Genomic DNA, 17517 nt, shown 5'->3' on the forward strand with positions numbered 1-17517 from the left:
TATTTTTCTCACACGTTGCAAAGGCTGTTACAATGCCATGTCCATTACAAGCTGGTGGTTCTTGGGTCTAATGTGTAGGGCAGGGTGTTCCTGGTCATTCCGTTGCTGTAACAATGTCATGACACTTTCGAAAGCTGATGAAAGACCTGTGATTTTTCCCTAGCCAATAGGAGGTAGGTAGGTTTCAAAATAAAAAACATACCATAGTGACCCAGATAGGCTAGTCTCTTGCTGTTACATTTCCAATTAGCGTGTCCTTCTTCTGTTTTTTTTTCCCTTGCCCGAAAGGATCATAAGGAAAGGAATTTGGGTCTTAGCAGAAAGTGGATTGAGGTTCAAAGAGGAAATGCCAAATAATGTACCCTTTCTAATTCGTATAATGTAAGTATTTGAAAATGGGGGGACTTACTAAATTAGCAGGAGGTCTAGTGAAGTAGTGCAAGACAATGACTGCAAACAGTGACACTGAATAGTAAGTTGGGGAGGCTGGGAGTAACACATTGATAACTAAGGATTACCTGGGTAATTAAAGGCAACTTAATTATGTAGTTTTTTAAATCTTATGCCTCCCAGAGTTTCAGGCAGCCTCTTCATGCTTTGACTGTGTGGATGGGATACTTGGATCCCATCTTTACCAGAACAGAGAACACCTCTTCATAACAGACAAGCCAGGTGACTTGATTTTCCCCTACAGGCAGGCTGGTGCCCGCCTGGCTTCGTGGCACCAGCAGGAACCGCTGGGCGCTAGCAACGGGCCTGACTTTACTCAGGCCTAAGGTAGCTTTTTACAGAAGGTCTAACAAACCAAACCACAAGAAGGTTTCTACCTATATAACGGCTGAGTAGTCTTCCTACACCACCAGTACTCCTGATGAAAAGAGGGCAAAGAGAAACATAGTTTAACTCCCACACAAAGGCCACAAGAGAAGTGACTAGCAGTAAAAGCCATGCTTTACTTCTCATCCTTCCTGCACCTTAGCACAAGTGATTTAACAGTGTTGGTTAATTATCAAACAGGTCAATATGGTTTGTTAAGGGGGAGTCCTCTAAGATACATGTGTTTGAAAACAGATAAATGCAAAGTCTGCATCTCAGAACCAAGACCAGATTGCATTTAAAGGGTGCTGGGCTATTTCCGCATGCAGCAGACGGAGGGATGCAAACCCCCAGGCAGGCGCTGGCTAAGGGGGGAAAAAAAAAGAGCTCAGGATGCAGAAGGATTTGTCCAGTAGAACCAGGAAGGCAGTAACATTATCACCGAAACCTGTGACTATATTTAGTATTCCCATCAATTCAGAATGAGTCAAAAAGCAGCTGTGAAATTGAATTGGGGTCCAGGAAACACACCTTACAGTAAGCCACTGAAATCAACACTTCTCATTTGGCCAGAAGAATGACTTTCAAGACTCCATTGACCAGATATCCATTGAGTATAGTGAACGTGTAGGTGTCCAACTCATACGTAGCCATGTGTATTCAGATATGTTAGGTGTCCGTGTCTAAAGTCCAGTCCCAGCTAATCCTTTTCCTCTGCTACTTTTAAATTTGATGAATTAGTATAAACATAATGCTGTGATTAATTGCTGTGGTACCTTATTCTTTTTTGGACCTTGGCCAAGTTTCTCAGATGTTTCAGTCATGAATCAATCACCATGAATTGGTAATTAATCAATTTAATTAATCAACTTAATTAATCAATTTAAACACAGGTTTTAAGGTTTTTAGGTTTTTAACACACTGATAGAATTACAAGTCAAGAATTGGGCTTCACTCAATATGTTGTTTCCATCCTCTGTTCTTATGAAGTTATTTTATTGCAAGTTCAGTTCTACAGCGGTAAGTTAACTAGAGCATGTCAAAGGGAATCTTAGGTTAGCGCACTGGGATTGAACTACCTAACGTTAATAACCTTGGTGTAGCAGGCTGAATAGCAGCCTGGTAAGTGCTTTAAAACTTGGTGCATCCCTGGATGTTGTAAACTGAGTGAGACAGCAAATGGGCTGGATGACTTTTTAAAATGAGGATTCTGAGCACTTCTTTATTTAGCCTGGAAAGGAACAGCCACAGCCTTTTTTTAATGTTGTTAGAACAGCCACTGGTGCTCCTCTAAAGCCTGTATGTGAGGATCTTGTTGTCTCTTACAGAAGCGAACTTTGCTGTTGCCACCTGGAAACACAAAAAACTGAGTTAGAGAAAGGTGCAGCGGCCTCAGCCCTGTTTGCAGGATGTAGTTTTGGTTCTGGATTCAAATATCCCAAACTTGGATGTTTGCAACCAGATTTGATCTTTACAACCTGAATTCATCCCTAATCTCAAGTGTCAGTTGCTCGAATCATCTTTTAATTCACTGATGCCCTATACTCCAAGGCATGCAGTGTGTGTAATGCTGCTCTCAAGCCACTCTCCTTGTCTTTCTCTCTCTCACACACCTAAAATGGAAAACAGATTTCTTGCATTCTTACATTTCCTTTTTTTCCAGCCTGATCTGTGCTTCTAGGCAGATTCTGGATATCCAGCCCGCATAGCGCAGCCCCAGGGGAGGCCTGCATCTAGCAGGCTCTTGCAAACAAAGAGCACGTGCTCTGTACAAGCTTGTGCTTCTGTTCCCTGAACCAGCTCATGTAGTCTGAAGAGCTGAAAGGCTTGCAGTGGTAGCTACGTTTTAGTGCATAAGAGAGTCCTTAGGTATTTCAGTTGATGTTTTTAAAGAACTTCGTGGAGAAAAAATGCTGCAGAAATGTATTCATGAATTAATAATAGTCAGTTTTGTTTATCGATTGTTAACTGACCTGAACCTTTCCATGGTTTCTGAATCTGTCTTAGCACTAATCTGGTTTGAGTAACCATTTTTACTGTCTCAGTCCTGTCCCTGTTTGTAATTCCCAGTGTTACAAGCTCAGCTCCATGCAGAGCCATTTCCACAGACGTGGAAGTGTGAGGCAGGAAAAAAGGCTGTTTAGCCAGTGAGAGTGCTAACAAAACAATGCAAACAGGCAATGATGTCTCTGCCGTCCCAGACGAGGACAAACACAATCAGTCTGAAGGATGCAGTGTTGTGAGAGATGTTCCCAAGAGCTCAGAGTGAGGAGCTATGTGTCAACATCTGATTAATTGCCACTGGTCATAGTGCAGCTGAGTACTGCATCCAAGGAGCAGTATGAACTCTAGGGACAGAAGCATGAACAGTGGTTTCCCACTCCTTTCCCTCCCAGAGGGACACCAGCTGGTTAAGCAACCTGAGCCACATGCTGTGATTTCTTCCACCTGAAGATCTAGGCCTAGATAACCTCTGCTAGGATAAGATTTCCCCCTCCTCAGATTCATGAGTGAGCCAATCTTAAATGAGGTTTCGTTATTCCACCTCCTTCCTAATTCAGACGCTTTTCCCTGTTAACGCGGCAGAAAGGTTGGATTGTTCCTCTCTGGATTCTCAGAGGTGAGTCCATGGCTACAGAATTTGAGTTGTAAATGCACTGCCAGGTAACGCACAGTAGCAACGCAAAATAAAAACGGTGTAAGTGCTTGAAATGGCTTTAGATCAGATAACTGCTTGTTCTTACGAGAAATAACACTTGCATCCATTTGAAGTTCAGGGTACAGTTCTGTAGTAAGCAATAAATGATCAGCATGAAACTGTAGCCCAGAGACCAGACTTCAAACATAAGTTTCAGCCCTAACTTGAGCGTAAGCTCTTCCTCTCGCAGTATGGAAGCTGGCAGTATTTGCAGTTCTGGTTTGACCTTGCTCTTTTTTCAAAAAGCTGCTGTATGCAATGAGAGTGTTTCTCTGCTGCAGATTACTCATACCAGCAGGAGCTCTGGAGCTTGCCTATCTGTTCCCGGAGGTCTGTAGCGCAGACATAGCCCGAGCTACATCCCAGGCCTGTGACGACTCTTTGTTCTCTAACGAAACACAATTATATTCTGCCAACAGAAAGAAATGGTTCTGTATTGCCCAGTTTAAAGAGGGAGGCTCTAAGCTGTCAGGAAAACTGAAGAGCAGTACATCATTTCTGACATGAGAGTGGTGTGGATTCTTTACATACTGGCGTTGCCCTTGATGATCCTCAGGGGTGTAGCTTAAATCCTCCCCTGGAAGTGATCTGTCCAGAAATGACACAGTGATGGACATCTTATGTTTGGCCAAAGAAAGCTGTGGATTTAGAGTAGTCTCAGATGCTATATTTAATCATTTCAGAACAAAAGCCACAGGGAATTTCCCACAGCAACTCTTTAAGTTATTAAAATATTAAACTACTAAGTAGCATGCTATTTTTAAGCAGTTCCGGTAACTGAGGGCCAGGGTGTTAATTTCTGTCGGACTAGGGTGTGAATTTGTGACTTATGCCCTGTTTTAAGAAGACATCAAGGGTATCTATTCTGAATTCCCCTGAGGAGTCAGGTTGAAGTGTACTGAAAGAACAGAGCTTATTGTCTTCATTAACCACCTTCAGCCTTCTTGCACTGCACTGATATCAAGAGGTCTGACGGTCTGTGTAAAGGTTGCTCAGCGCAGGAGCACTTTGCCATGTATCAAACGCGGCCGCAGTTAAAAACTGTGATTATAAGCTCCACGTTTGTTTCTCTGAACCCCAAAATAACAGCAGAGAAATTAGACATTTTTTGCTCTCTCTCTAGCTTTTTCTCCCTCAGTAAGGATTTCTTTCTGTAGAAGACTTCAAGTGTGCTTCAGTTTTGGGCAGGCTATTGAACGCTCTCCTGACTTGCAGAAAAGCATGTAGATATGCAGCGTCCGCACGTTTTCCTGCCTGTTTGACAGGACAGAGAAAAACTGTATTTGCAGAGTGTTTCTACTTATCATCTTGATCTGATTGCCTTAGCCTGGACAGTCCAGGGGTCATAGACATATTTTGCAGAAGAGGCTTAATTTGTTCTCTTACTCCTCCTTCCCTTCTGCGTGAGATCACTGAAGAATTGCTCCTGTTGCATCACGCGGCAACGATCTTACATACGTGCATAAGTGCCCTATCGGATCAAGGAGGAAAACAACCCGCCACAAGGATCTTGGCAGATCGCACATCCCCTTTCGGCAGTCTCTAGCCTTGAGCAGTGAAGCAGCTGACAGTGGAGGTAGTTGAGGGAAATGATCGTGTGCTGCAAACTGTGCAGTAACATATCCCACTTCTGATAACTGCTGTGGTAGGTACAGAACAACTATCAAGCCATCCATGTGGCCTGTTTTGCACCACTGTGGCAAGGGGCTGATGGTAGCTGTTGCCCGTGTGACAGAGCCAGGACGCAGAGGTGGATATCGGCCCAAACAGTCGTTCCGGAGCAGAGATGAAGCTTTGCTTTTCAACACGAGGTGAAATCCGTGATGTTACTGCCCCCCGGTGCTGGCTGCATGATACTCCTCTCTGACTGGTAGCTAAACTGCCCGGTAATGTTGTTGCCATGAGGATCTAGTCCAATTGATGCTGTTGAAACAAAACCGTCAGGCTTTCCTTCTGCAAATCAGACTTAAAACTTGTGTGTTTAAAGACTTGGATTTTTTCCCCAACTACCTTAGATCTCGTTAAAATTTATAACAATAACCTCAACCTGCACACTCTACCTTGTTTTCAGACTCAATACAGTATACACAGATGTGCACATCTGTACTCCTGTTTTAATTATTGTGTATATCCTGGATTTATGTAGCAGAAAGGGACTAAGGGTATGCATCCATTTGCTCTATGGACATTATCAGGTCGCCGTGAATGTGAGCTGCTGGGTCTGAAATATCAAAGAGGCATCGGAGAGGTTAGATGTTACAGGAGCACACGTGGTATTTGTTCTGCCTGAACACCAGTCGTGGGCGAGACCAAAATCACAGCCTCGGTACCTTGGTCTGAGCTTTTGCTTTCCTGTGCGCATTGTGGGGCATGAGGGCCGTTCACGCTCCGGTGCCCAGGAGCCGTGGACTCCTCAGCCACGGACCAGAGCGTGGAGGTAGCTGTGAGCCAGCCCTGCATCAGCTCCGGCACTAGGATACCCCCTGGGTATGCGAGGGCAGCAGGGCAGAGGGAGCTGCTGGACAGCACAGCGCAGCACACCAACTGGAAACTGTTCTCCCATGCTGTTCGTTCCCTTCATTCCCATCTTGGCGTGCTGGACGGACCTCCTTGTTTTCCTGGCTTTTTAAAATCACGTGCGCTTTGACTTCCCCCTTGCTATTGGGCTTGGTGCCCTTCCTGCAGCTTTCTCTTGTCTTTTCTGGTCACCATCGTTTCCTCTGTCTATCTCCCACACAAAAGCCCCATCCAGTGTTGATATTGTGACTAGGGAAGTTTAGGCAATTCCACTTTTCTTATCTACCAAACTTTTTTTCTTCCAAGCATTTTTTTTCATCTCATTGTGCAGCCCTTCTACAGGGATTTCTGCACCACTTCCAAGAGATACACTGCATAGCTCTGCAAATCTGCCAGCTGAGGCTTTTTCACCTCCCCCAGAGAAAGCCCCGAGAACCTGTAGCCCACAGAGCGGCTGTGGCCGGCCGCTTCCGAAAGCCTGGCTCAAGCCAGCAGCCCAGGCCCGTGAGCGGTTCCCGGGTGGGCTGAAGCGGTGGCTGCTCGGGGCCTGCCGTGCCGCGGCAGGACGGAGCCGGACGGGAGCGAGGTCCGGCGGCCGCGCGGGCCAGAAGGACCCGGCCACCGGGGGGCGGCGGGGCCGGGGGCGGTGGGAGCGGGGGCGGCGGCGGGGTCGGCGGGGACGGCGGGACCCTGGGGCGGGGGCGGCGGGAGCGGGGGCGGCGGCGGCGCCTCGCTGGGACGGGCTGCTGCAGCCGGGAGGTGGCACTGCTCCCTTAAAAAACGCCTCCCACCGCTTCGTTTACTACGCTGACGCTGCTCCTCACCGAGGAGGACCCAAAGGTCCGGGTGCTGGTGCCGCCCCCTGAAGACCGCTGGGGTCCGCAGTGACCCACTCGAGGAGGGAGACCAAAAGCACGGGCGGACAGAGAGCTGCAGGTAAGATAGCAGCAGGGCCCAGACGCGCTCCCTCCCCGCAGGAGCGGGTGCCCGGCTCCTCTGCGCCTCGTGCTGTCGCTGGAAATTTGGGAAACGCTCTCACCTGTTCGGGCAGGGGTAACACAGCTCACTGAACGGTGGGTGCATCAAGATGGGAAGTGCTGTATTAGTTCCAGGTAATCTACATCGCTTTTTGTAGCTCTTGCACCCGGCTGGCCGAAAGGCCTTTGAAAAATCAGGTCGTCCTGAAACAGTGAGAAGTGTGTGAGGTTCAGTGCAGTGTCACAGGCAGAAACAGAGCTGCTTAGTTGGGCGTCAGGTGCCTGGGGAGGCCAGCGAGGAGCTTTCACAATGTTAGGTACGGATAGGGTGTGATCCTGCAGAGTGCTGAGACCTTCCTGCCTCAACAAGAGGAGCTAGAGCTAGAACCAGATCTAAAATAGATCTGTTCAGACTGCAAACGCATTTGCCCTGTTCAGCTGAGAACATTGTGTGTTACCAGCCTGTACTATGTGCATTTCAGCCTGACCCAGGCTCTGCGTAGGAGAGGAAACGGCCTTCCACGTGAGCTGCTCTAAGGTCAATTCCCTAGCTGAGCCCTGAGGGGCTGAGGAACCCCAGCAGGGTGCTGAACAGGCAAGGAGCTGAGAGGATCCGGCACAACCCTGGATCAGGCTTGCCATGGCAGAAAGTCACTTGGCAGTGTCCTTGCCTTTGCTACCAGGAACGTGAGCCACTTGGATAGATGTAAACAGTTTACAAAGCAAGAAAATAATGTCTCCTCTCTAAGCCAATGCGAGTCTGTCCCAGAGATGCTGCGTTTGGATCAAGGCTGGCAAACACGACAGAACAAGTCATTGGTTTGAAGTTAGCACTACTGAAATGATGATTTCCCTTCTAGTTCCCCTGTTCTGGACTGGGGCAGGAGGCCAGGGGAGGTGGAATGGTAGGAGTAGCACAGGAGTTGCTATACAGGTGAAATAGAGATCAAGACCTAAGCCTAGCCACTGAAAGGAAAAAGGGAGAGGATGGAAAGTTTGGGCCCTATCAAAATCTCTTCAGACTTTTCTTTCATCCTGAGAATGCAGGTTTACAACTCTGCACCCAACAGTTGCAGGTTCTCAACATCTCTTTCCCTGTGTCCCTGCCTTATCTCGGCCAGGCACTGGTTTGTCTCTTTCTCCTTGGGCTGTGATCTAAACAGTGCATGCCTGTAGCTTCCTGCTGCAACGTTACCTCGTTCTTCCAGGGCATGAGAAAGAAGATACTGTGACCAGCACCCTGCCTCAGAAAGATTGGCCTAGGTGCAGAGTGGCTTTCCTTCTTGTTTTATGCACTGAACAGAACCTTTCACACCCAAAGAATCACAGCTGAGCTGTTCAACCAAATTCAGCAGGAATCGGTACAGGTTGTTCAGCAATACAGCTGTCTCTGGGGGTGAAGCGGCGGTCAGAAAAATGGGCTCGTGCTATTGAACAAAACAGGAGGCGGGACATATTTTTGCCAAGCCGCGCAGGACTAACTCCTAATCTTACAGCAGTACCATCTTTTGATTCATGTCTAGTTGAGTCTTGCAACAGGCAAGATCTGTTTTGTGGTTTTGGTGTGAATGTACCAGTCCTATCTCAGTTTGAGGCAGATCCAGTAGAACTGGAAAAAGTAGGGCTGGCAAATTCGGATCTGTCAGACTTAGTGCCGTATTACAGCAGGCTGGAAAGGATGGCAATGCAGGAGCTGCGTTGCTGCAGGCCGGCTGCCCGTGCCAAGGGGCAGGCACTGCAGAAGGAGGTGGGGGTGGCCGCATGAGGGCAGCCAGTCACCTGTGTGCACTGTTAATGCTCTCAGTCGCAAGCTGGGAAAGTCCAATTACATTTAGCAGCTTCTGCGCTACTGGGCAGAGACCGTGACTGGATGCTAAGTGGAAAAGTGCAGCATGAGCATTAATTATGCTCAGCTGCATTTTTCGGCTGAAGAGAGCTGATAGCTGCAGAGCTGGGGATTCCCAGTTGAGCAGGCTCCTTTATCTTCTGCTGCTTGCTTGCAGGTGTGATGAATTCACCAGGAAGGAGGAGCTGCTGTGGTGCCAGCATTACCTCCCTAAGATGCCAGTCTGCACACCTGCCATTGCTTCGAAACGCTGGAAAACATGGTGATCAGTCTTTAACCATGCTGAGATTAACAGGAAAAACATTCTTGCCCTTCCCCATGTAGCATTAGATGGAAGCATGGATAGTGCTGTCAGCAGAGCCTCATCCCAAAAACAAAGTTGGGAAGAGATATGGTCCATCCCACACATCCCCTAGCCATCATAGGGTATCAGGACAGCTAAAAACACGTTCCCTGGAAGTATGCAAGAGAAAGACACTTGAGAACTCATGTCGTAGAGGACGTGGGATAGTATTCACTTTCATTGTTCTTATGACTGCAGATGTTAATTCCTTCAGAGCATCCCTTCCCTGTTCCTAACCTAGCACCTGGGCTTTTCCTGCCTGTGCCTCCAGAGAAACAACGCTGCCTGGGTACTGAGCTATTATCTCACACCAAACGTGTTTCGCTGTTCCCCTTCCTTCCCCATCCCTTGAGGTGTGCCAACCCTGTTACAGTCTGCCTGAGCTCTGCTTTGTGGGAAAGTGGTTTGGGACATGTGCAAGTCGTCATTGCCTTGTCAAATGGTCACTTACATGTTCCCCTTCCCTATCTGGTTGGTGTCAATATCTGTGGGAGTTTTGCCTATGCTTTCATTAGCTACAGAACCCCAAGATGCCCCCAAATAGGGACTTTTGGGACACCAAAGGGTTTTGTTTTTGTTTTGTTTTGGTTTTTTAAATTTTTTTGAACGATAGAGCTTGAGACTTTGCCATTCCAGAAGCAGGAGATTAGTACTACTGGTGGTTTCATTTGCAGTAGCTACCACATTTGTTCGAATGCCTCAGATTCAGCAGGGATCCATATTTTTAATCATTGATATTAATGATTTTACTTTCAGTGTAGCAACTTCAGTGTAGGTTCTGAGTTTTCACAGAAGGCAGAGCACTCTGAAAAGTGTATTACTTTTCATTCTACTCTTACATTACTCCGTTTTCTAGAGAATGAAGTGAGCCCTTCAGAAAACTATTTGCAAAGCTACTGGTGTGACAAAGTTGTGTAGGACTTTATCAGGGTTGAGAAAAGGGGATAAGCATGCAAAGATTAAAAGAAAGATTCCCTTCTTGCCTTCAAGAATTCAAAAATTCCACAAGCTTTCTTAGGTACCTAACTGCTTATTTGTTCTCCTTTCTGCTTCTTTAATGTATGGGAACTGGCTGATATTTTGCACATCCATGAATGTGAAAGGCTCAGACTTTACTTCAGCTCATCATCACGTAACAACATATTTTAATACAGCATCTCCATCTGCAGAGAGCGTTGGTCATATTTATTTAGCTCAGGAGCATTGCTATGAGGCCAGCTTGCTTGGAAACACCACATGGAAGGGGCTCTCTTTTTGTTATGATTTGCATTAATTACTCTTGTTTTATTAACTTCCTAGGCTGATATGGAGTGCTTACACAAGGCAGAGCACTTTGCAAATGAAAGTGCATTATTTTTCTTCATGTTATTACATTACAACCTCGTCTAGAGAGTAAAGTGCTCCCTTCCAGGTATAACAAGCTGTAATTTCATTGAAGGCTCCCTAGGATTTCTGGACCACAAGAGCAAAGCTGCAGCAATTTAGTCACAGGAGCCAGAGAAATCAAATTACAGTCTGTCTAATACCCAACTGGGGAAACGCTGTTGCTCTGATATACCCCAGCTGGGATTAAGTGTTTCTAACATACTGAAACTGGATGGAAGCTGAAACTTTGCCTTTTAAAGACGTTTCAAGCCACAGCAGCCGTTCAGAGCCATCCCCAGCATCGCTACCCTCTCCTCCCACTTTGACGCAGAGGCCAGAGCCAAGAGTCTGGCAGTGAAAACTGGTTATTTTCCTCCTGCTCCTTGGGGATGCTGTGCCTTGCTGTGAGCCACGAGGAAGAAGAGTGAAGGAGAACCTGGGGAGAAGTTTTCTGCAACTGAAGGTAGCTGCTGGCTTCAAGAACTACGGAAGCAAGCCGCTCGCCGGCGGGGTGTGTGGGGAGTCTCTTTGCTTACAGCACGTTGAAAGGATCTCGGTGCATTACAATGAGAACTTCACATCTCACAGCACAGCTCTGCGCTCTCCTGCGTGTGCTATAGCTGGACGCGCTTCGTTCTCACTGCGATCGAAGGGTGACGTGTGCGCACTGGTGGCCCTGAGCTGCAGCGTTCAGCCCAGTCTGAAATGGAGTAATGTGGTAGCCAGAGCTTGGCTTAAGCTCGCTCCCGAAACGAAAACAGCTCGCTCACTGGTACAGTAATACGGCATGGCTCTACCTGAGCATCAGTGCTGGAGTAATTTCAGATCTGGGGTTCTGTAAGATGTTCGTACAAAACCCTGGTACCAGAAACTAAGGAAGTCCCTGATCAGGAACCAGAACGGTTCTTGAACTGCCGGGATTTAGCCTGAAAAGATTCCCATGGAAGCACTTTACTGCCTGCTGACTCTTTGCCTTAAATTCATTCTAGCCTTTTATGATTTAGAAGTTTTAATAAAATGACTCTGTTGTGTTGTAAGGGAAATTTCTCTCATTTCAGCCACTGGCTTTTGAGGGAAAAACGAGCTTTAAATTTGAATCCTCTTAGATAGCTTCCGCAGTGACTGTTTTGTTAGGGCACTCTGTCTTTTGGCTTCCATCTCTGTTACGCTGCAGCTCACAAGACTTTCATTTTGTTGCAAAGCAACATGATTTCACTGGGTTTTTGTTTCACTGAAGCCTTGCAGGCCTTTTCTAATGGCCCTAACTTCGTTTAGCGTGTAGGTATCGCACACCTCTAGAGGTCAGCTGTTACCAAACACAAGGGGGGAAAGAGGACCTGAATCTTTTTAACTACTATTTTCTGGAAGAGACTTCCATTTGATCTTTAATTACTTTACCACACACACAGTGGCTTTTTCAGAAGTGTAATTAATTTATGATTTTCTTCAGACTTCCGCAACCCTTTCCAGGCGAACGGTCTGAGTGTGACGTCTCTATCTGGGCCGCAGCGCCAGCCAGCGTGGGAAGAGCCCCCAGCTTTCTCACGCAGCATCGGTGGTAATGACCAGCTCCTTTCCCAGTACGTAACAGGCCAGGAAGGATACAGAGCACTTGTTGGGGAGCTCCCATCTTTTTGTGGAGCAAGTTCTTAGCTGCATCTTTCACTAGATGGTTTGCATCTCTCTCAAGTTAATTCTGTTGAAGTAATGAGTGAAAGGGTTAATTGGTATCTGTAAAATACCTTGGCTTCATGCTTTGCCAGCATAAAGGTCTCCAAGAGCTGCAAAGGCATGGTAAATTGTGAAGGGTTCAGCGAGGTTTTGGGTGGTGAAAGGAGACTGCAGAAAGGTACAGTGCTCATTTCATCCTGGCTCCTGGGAGAGAAGTTCTTCCCTTGTTCAGACCTCAGGGGACGGTCTTCCCATTAGACAATCTGTGCTTCAGAGGGAAATATAACCTCTGCATTGGTGATTTAAAGGTTATAGATCTAGGATGTAATGAAGAAGCTGTAATTCTCCACCACAGGGAGAGAACATACAGCGTATCCTAGTAGGATGTATTAGGCAGAGCGTTTGCAAAGCTTAAATGTTACATGAAGCCCACCCAATTCAAGGGAAGTGTCTTTTGGGGGCATTTGCCTCTCCCCAGTGCCTTCCACGTATACAAAGACACACGGAAATCAGGCTTTGTTTACAGCATTTGCAACGTGCCCTGTGAAACCTGGAGCATAAAAAACACTTGATGCTGCCCAGCTATGTTCCATTCTTTTCTGCAGGGATTTCTACTTCATTGAGAAGAAGACTCAAAGCAAAGAGTGTTTCTTCTGCTGGGTGCCTTTTCCTCACTTGCAGCATTGCAGCATATGTCACTACCATGCCTGTTCTCAGCACTGGCCCTCCATGGGATGGCAAGGCATTAAAGGCTGTCCCTCTGTGGGGACAGTGTTTCCCACACAACATATTAACCAGCCCAGATGCAGGTGTATTTCCCAGCATCACCTTGCTGCTGTTGCCAGTCCCCCAGCAGCACAGCCTGCTGTGTGTGAGGATGCACCATGTTGCACGGAGGAGCATGGGCTTGAGGAAAGGTCCCCCTGTTGGGCCCATTCTTGACTGCCATCCAGCCACGGCCTGGTGAGAGGCCACAGCACTGATGAATGCCCCTAAAGTGCAAGTGAGAGGGGAGGCAATTATGCCCAGGATTGAAAGGCTGTTTCTGAGATTGAAAGCTCTGTACTTGCTTTCTTTACACTAGATGGTCTTTGGTGCAGTAGAAACCAGCTCTCCTTCCAGCGAGAAGGGGCCAGACTCTTCTCCGTGGTGCCCTGCGACAGGACAAGAGGCAACGGGCACAAACTGAACCACAGGCAGTTTCATCTGAACAGGAGGAAAAACTTCTTGACTGTGAGGGTGACAGAGCCCTGGCACAGGTTGCCCAGAGAGGTTGTGGAGTCTCCTTCCCTGGGGATATTCAAAACCCGTCTGGATGCAAACCTGTGGATCCTGAACAATGTGCTGTAGGTGACCCTGCTTGAGCGGGGGAGTTGGACTAAATGATCTCCAGAGGTCCCTTCCAACCTCAAGGGATTCCAGTGATTCCAGTAGGCAAGACTGTGCCGTAAACAGGCTCCACTCTGAAGAGACAAGTGAGTCATCTGGATTGACCTTAATGTCACGAGCCGGGTTGGTCATACTGCTCTCTATGTGTCTCTTGGCCATCGCTACAGAGACGTTGTTCCTGGCAGCGCTCTCTGCTTATTTCTCTGAGAGCCGTGTTGTTCACCGTTTCTCATCGTTTCCTCGTTCTTTCCCATCAGAGAATCAAATGGGAACGACGCAGTAGGCGTTCAGAGAGAGGATAGCACTGGTCTTACAGGTGATATGTAGATTCTGGTCAAGTGCAGCCAAAGCCAAGGTCACAGGTTATTTAGACACGTGAACAGTGAGAGTGGAAGAAGCTGAGAGTCAGTCATATTATGATCTACAAGGACAGCGTGTTTAACCGTGAAAGTCTAGATGCTGTGGCTGGAAATGTTTAAAAGATGTAACGTACTGGGGACAGATTTCCAAACCCCTGCCCTCAGCAGAGGACACTGTGTGGATCCTTAAAAGAGGGTTTGTTATTGCTTTAAGGCACATAAAGTTCATAGATGTTACCTCCCGCAGCCTGACTCTCCTCCTTGGAGGCTTGAGATGTAACTGATAATCAATAAACATGATAACCATTTCTAAGTGGCGCACATATAGAAAAAACTCTAATAATACCTTAATTGGCTAATAAACACACCGCTATTATTGATAATATTACCACACAATTGAATCACTGCAAGTAATATTGCATTCAACTCTATTGCTTATTATTTGTATTATTGATGCACAGTTATGTTACTATAAAGAAAACTTACAAATCATACACATAAGCACTACTAAGTTGCGAGTCTATTATATTTCCTCCTGCACTTAGTAGTAAGGTACAAATCTCACGCTCTATACGAGTTTATTCTTCGTATTGCACCCTCCCAGAGAGAGACCTGGCGGAGGGGCCGGCCGGTTGTCCAAGGGGACGACCTTCCTGCCAGCGTCCGGGGCCTGGGCCCACGCCTCCACCTCACCGCTGCCTGTAGGCACCTTGCTCCTGCTGGCACAAGATACCCCAGTTCTTTGTTCTCTGCCTTATTTTATACCTTCTTCCCTATCTTTTCCTTTCTGAAACCCACCCTTTTGCTGCCCTTGCCCCTCCTTTTCTCTACCCAAACTCTTCACAAATAAACAACCTACCCCGATTATTTTTTGCCTCATTACATCTGTACCCAAATTCAGTGTTTCTGACAGTGTTACCTAGGCAATTTGGGCCCGACATGGTATTACTGATACAGTTGCCTAGATGAAGGCAGCCTTGCATCCCACGTCCCTTCTGACAGTATGGTTTGTGCTGCTTACGTTTCATTTCCGTTATATGCTTATTGGACAGAATTACCTTACCGTAGCCTTGACACCTCTGCCTACTCCTGGCTAAGCACAGGCGGGTTGCGTACCGGAGCACGAAATCACGCCGTTAGTGCTCGCACCGTACGCCTGCCTTCAGGCGCTTTTAGTGCCCCTCCGGTTCCCGTCGGAGGCCGTAGCTGCTCGGAGGTGTAATATCCCAGCAGGCCCTCCCGCTCTCAGCAGCAGTGGGACGTCTTCGCTCGCGAAGTGGTGGGTGTTATTGATTGGCCCCTGCGGATTCAAAGCAACCTAGCAGTTTTGCCTGCTTGACCTGAGATGCCCTAACAGGGCTTCGTGTTAGAAAATCCTGAGCCTCCGCCTTCTGCAAGCCGAGTTCCTAAAGGCTGTCTCGTACCGCCAGCCCCCAAATGGGGCCGTCCAGAATCACTAATAACGTTTGAAATTACAGGCCACAAAGCACCCAGAGAAGCAGGTGGACTAGCGGGACCTTTGGCACAGCGTAGTTGATGCTGCGTCCTTGAGAAGAGCCAAAGCTCCCTTCCCGGCGGTCTGCGTTGCTTCGGTGTGAACGAGAGGTATAAAGACTCTCTGCAAAATCCAGACCCTGCTCGGTCGGCGGCCGGTTTGCCCCCAGCGTTTGGTGTCGGACGCTTTGGCCAAGTCCGCTGCGCCGGCACGAAGCCCGCGTGGGAATTACAGTCCCGACTTCCCAGCCTCCTTTCCGGGACTTCGTGCTGCCCTGAGCGCTCACCGAGATGAGCCGGGCTCTGAGCGAACCGGCGTTGGATCCTTTGCTGCGTCCTCGCTTCCAGCCGAGTAGTCTCGGAGTGCCCTGTCTCCTGTGTTATCCAGTCTTTCCAGATTTACCCGATTAACAGGTGTCCTTTTGCCATGAAAGCACTGACATCACAAGTGTATTTGTGAAAATCCTCTTAGTGAACGCTGAACCCTGTCCTGCTGCTTTTTATCCTTCCAAGTCGATGGCCTGTTTTCAGTTAAGCCCCGCAGAATAACGGGGCTTTTTTTCCCTTCCTCTTTTTTTTTAGTGGTGAACTTTGCAGCTCAGCACTTTTTGTTGCTGTGCTGATAACAAGAGCAACGCTGTTATCACTGCTGACGTTGTCCTCAGAGCATGCCAATGGAAGGTAAAAGACACACCGGAGCAAATGACATTGTAATCGCAAGCAAGGTTGAATGTTCCGCTTTTTTTCTTATTTTCAAAGACAGATACAGTCTCTTCCTGCTCTTGGGCAAGTACGGCTGTGGAGAGAATCTGTCAGAGAGCAATAACTTATTTAACCTGAACAACTTGAGAATTATTGTCCTGCCTTTCAGTGTACGTTACCTCGTTGTACGTTTCAAATGTCTGTGCCTGATTTTGTCATTGCGTATACAGGTTACTGGAATTGTTCACCTATGCTTGCAATATTCTGCATGAAACTATATTCCCTGTGGGCATAAATGAGGTGTGTGCCTACATGACAGTACATTTCCGCCCCTGTATGACCCCCTGGAGCACAGACACTGCTGTGACCTGTCGCCTGTCTAGTAGCCGGGAAGAAAAATATAAAGACTGCTGAATCTAAGAAGCACAGTCCAATCAAAATAACAGCAGGAAAGCCAGAGAAGAGAACACACCTAGGAGATTTTCAGTGCCTCTTTCCTGCACGTTAGCAGGAGAGACTTTGGTTTTCCTTCTCATGTGACAGATAGGAAGTGCTCCCGCCTGCCCTCTGGACAAGGCGCTGAGTCAGCCCTGACTCACATGAGATGCTCGCTCATCGGCAGCTGTTTTCTTAGACATCTCCAGTCTAAGCTCCGCTGCCGTTCCTTGCTCGGCGCGCCTGGTGAAGCCGCAGCCCAAAGCTGCTGGGGTCTTCTGTGGGCTCCAGCCAAAGACAGAGGTGGGGACGGGGCTCGGAGGGCAGCACTCGGCCTGGTTGTTAAACAGCTGCATCCCAGCCTTTGGCGAGGCCCTGGCTGCCGACGGAGAGCACCGATGGGGGCGGCCTGTTTGCCCTGGCACGGTCCGGCTAGCCGCGCAGAGCCCTCCCTGTGGAGCAGGGAGTTCATTGCTCTTTCCAAGAAAAATTACAAATACAGGTAGCCAGAGGACTGCAAGCCCGGCAGCGATTGTCCCTCCTCTCTACTACTCCTCTGGAAATCTGTCTTTATTTGCCCTTTCCTGGTCGGCCTGTCTCACTCCACGGCCACAGCTGGTCTTCTCATAACCCCTGGGGAAGCTGGCCTCATCCCCTGGGCCAGTAGCCAGCACAGGCTGCCTGAACCGCAAACGAAAAGAGTTTCTTTTCAGCTTTGCAGACGCAGACCGACAAAAGCAACGGGAAAAGAAAAAGGCAGGATAAGAGAACCTTGCATCCTCTGGCATCAAGCCGAGGAACATCAGTGGTGGGTTTAGGGCAGCAGAGGCTGAGGAACAGCCAGGGTCACCCCGAGGCTGTAGGCAGGGGCAGGGGGAGGTGACGTAGCAGCTGCAGAGTGGCAG

At 48.0% G+C, this 17517-nt stretch overlaps 1 long non-coding RNA gene across 1 annotated transcript; it reads left to right on the plus strand.

Moving 5' to 3' along the window:
* The first annotated feature begins 6846 nt into the window (after positions 1-6846).
* On the plus strand, positions 6847-11597 carry LOC138060979 (uncharacterized). Its single transcript, XR_011134514.1, has 3 exons — positions 6847-6967; positions 9012-9116; positions 10497-11597. It is a non-coding gene; the product is annotated as an uncharacterized lncRNA (long non-coding RNA).
* Positions 11598-17517: the final 5920 nt, after the last annotated feature.

The sequence above is a fragment of the Struthio camelus genome, chromosome 14 (genome assembly GCF_040807025.1).
Source record: "Struthio camelus isolate bStrCam1 chromosome 14, bStrCam1.hap1, whole genome shotgun sequence".
Taxonomy (NCBI): Eukaryota; Metazoa; Chordata; class Aves; order Struthioniformes; family Struthionidae; genus Struthio; species Struthio camelus.